Source organism: Sturnira hondurensis, unplaced genomic scaffold (assembly GCF_014824575.4).
Source record: "Sturnira hondurensis isolate 20B ecotype Veracruz unplaced genomic scaffold, ASM1482457v3 Scaffold0022566, whole genome shotgun sequence".
In the NCBI taxonomy this organism is placed as follows: domain Eukaryota; kingdom Metazoa; phylum Chordata; class Mammalia; order Chiroptera; family Phyllostomidae; genus Sturnira; species Sturnira hondurensis.
Window position 1 is genome coordinate 5,367,271 of NW_028095197.1, and position 2,954 is coordinate 5,370,224.

The 2,954-nt window shown below is 46.2% G+C and overlaps 1 pseudogene; it reads left to right on the forward strand.

Moving 5' to 3' along the window:
* Window positions 1-648, forward strand: LOC118979729 (60S ribosomal protein L29-like; annotated as a pseudogene).
* Window positions 649-2,954: the final 2,306 nt, after the last annotated feature.

Consider the following 2,954-nt stretch of genomic DNA (forward strand, 5'->3'; position numbering starts at 1 on the left):
TCCAGTCTCAGGTGCTTCAAGAGCCACGGGCTTGGGTTCAGAGATGGCCAAGTCCAAGAACCACACGCACAACCAATTCCAAAAATGGCACAGAAATGGCGTCCAGAAACTCCGATCACAAAGATACAAATCTCTCAAGTCCCTAGGCCCCAAGCTCCTGAGGAACAATGTGCTTTGCCAAGAAACACCACAAGAAGGGCCTGAAGAAAATGCAGGCCAACAATGCCAAGGCCATTAGCACACGTGCTGAGGCTATCAAGGCCCTGGTCAAGTCCAAGGAGGTCAAGCCCAAGATCCCAAATGGCCATAGCCACAAGCTAAGTCGACTTGCTTACATTGCTCACTCCAAGCTCGGGAAACGTGCTCATGCCCACATCACCAAGGGTCTCTGGCTCTGCCAGCCAAAGGCCAAGGCCAAGGCCCAAACTAAGCCCCAGACTGCAGATGCAGCACAGCTCAGGCTGCAGCTCAGGCTGTCTCAGGCTCCCAGAGGTGCCCAGGCCCCTGCGAAGGCTCCACAGTGGAGGCCTCTGTCTGCTGACATGAGGACGACTGTCTGACCACATGAGGACAGAAGGACTGGTGTGCCCTGGGGGCTGAGGTCCTCCTGTGGTTTGTGCAAATAAACCTGAAGCAGGGTCTGTCTGTTAAAAAAAAAGAAAAGAAAAGAAAAAGAAAGAAAGAAATGTGCACATTTAAAAGTTTAATTTCATGAATTTTGACGATTGTATGCATCAGTGTAGTCATCACTCTGAACTATATATAGAACATTTCCATCACCCCCGAAAGTTCCTCCTGCCCTTTCTGGGAAACCATCCCCCCCCACACCACCCTAGAAGCAACCACTCATTTGTTTATATCACTAAAAACAAGCTTTGCCTGCTGTAGAACTTCACATACACAGAATTGTACAGTGTGTACTCTTTGTGCTTGTCTTCTTTTGAAGATAACAATGTTTTTGAGATTCATCCATGGAGCACACATCAATAATTAATGCATTTTTATCGCTGAATGGTGTTCCATTCTGTGGATGTTTCACAGTTCATCTATTTGTTCACCAGTTGATGGATGTTTGGATTCCTTCCACTTTTTGACTATTACAAATAAAGCATCTATGAATATTTATTTTTAAGCTTTTGTATAGACATATGTTTTTATTTATCTTGGGCGGGATTGCTGGGTGGGCAAACAAATAATTTTTTAAGAAACTGCCGAAACAATTTTCCAAAGCAATTGTATTATGCTACACATGTGCCAGCAGTGCACTTATATCAACAGTGAAAGATGAACAACCAAATTTATTTAAATGGGCAAAAAGACTAGAACGGAATTTTGAAGGTACACAAATAACCAAAATGCACATGGAAAAATGTCTAGCCTCATTAGTTTTTAGGAAATTGCAACTTTAAATCAAAATGAAATATCCCTTTACACTCGCTGAAACACGAGGCAAAATGCTGAGTGAGGATGTGGAGGAACCGGAGGCTGTCAGGCCGCCACACAGGCGCACGTGCACAATGATGTCACACAGGCGCACGTGCACAATGATGAATGACAACGGCTCTCTCGGACCACAGGCTCCGTTCCCGGACAACACAAGGATTCAGTGTACGATTCGCACCCTTCCACAGGCTGTTGTTGTTCAGGAAAGCTGAGAAGTCAGAAGACAAACTGATGCTCTCTGTCAGTTGGGTGGGACCGCTGACGGTGCCAAAAGCTGTGGGCAGTTACTGGGGCAGGCCCTTGTAACCCTTCTTTACCTCATGCTATAGACTGAATTTGTGTCCCCCCCAAATTCGTATGTTGAAACCTAACCCCCATGTGATGGTATATGGTGGTGGGGCCTTTGATTATGTCATGAGAATGGATTCCTCATGAATGGAACTAGTACCCTCATAAAAGAGACCCCAGAGAGCTCCCTCTGGGCCTGTGAGGACATAGCAACGAGGTGGACCATCTATGAACTAGGAAGTAGGCTTTCACCAGATACTGAACTTGGACTTTCCCAGCCTCCAGAACTATGAGAAAGAAATGTTTTATTTTGTTTTGTTTTTAAAGATTTTATTTATTCTTAGAGAGGGGAAGGGAGGGAGAAAGAGTGGGAGAAAAATATCAATGTGTGGTTGTCTCTCAAGCTCCCCCTACGGAGGACCTGGCCCACGACAGAGGCATGTGCTCTGACAGGGAATAGATCCAGCGACCCTTTGCTTTGCAGGCCAGTACTCAATCCACTGAGCCATGCCAGCCAGGGCTGAGAAATAAATGTTTGTTGTTTATAAGGCCTTCAGCCTGTGGTATTTTTGTTATAGAAGCCTGAATGGACTAAGACACCTCAGTTTCGCATTCAGGAAGCAAAGCTTTCAGAAGGGCATATTAGCAGAGACCGCCCCTTGACCCTTCTAAGGTGGATAAGAGTATCCTGAAGTCAAAACAAATTGGAGCTGCATGGTGGGTCCAGGAGGGATGTGGGCAGTGTTTTCTGGACCCACGTGCTGCCAGGAATGGCCCAGAATGTGGGTCTGCTGCAGCTTTGCCATCCAGCTCCCCTCCTTTTCCTGCTTCTCTTCTCTCTCTTCCTCCTTTTCATAACAGCATATATTATGTTTTATCATGAACCAGGCTTTTATTAGGTACTTTTTCTAATGCAACAACACTGCAAAGTAGGCTTTATCAATCCATTTCCCAGAGGAGGAAATGGAGGTTTCCAGGGTTGAGGAACTTGCTCAAGATCGTGTAGCTAGTAGATTGGTTTCCTGTGGCTTCTGAAACAAATGACCGCACACTCAGGGGCTTAAAATGATGCAGATTTATTATCTTACAGTTCTGGAGGTCCACAGGCCATCAGAGGGCGTCAGGGCTGTGTTCCTTCTGGAGGCTGTAGGGGAGAATCTGCCCCCTGTACTTCTGCAGTGTCTAGGGGCTTCCTGCATTCCCTGCTTCACTCTGACCTCTGC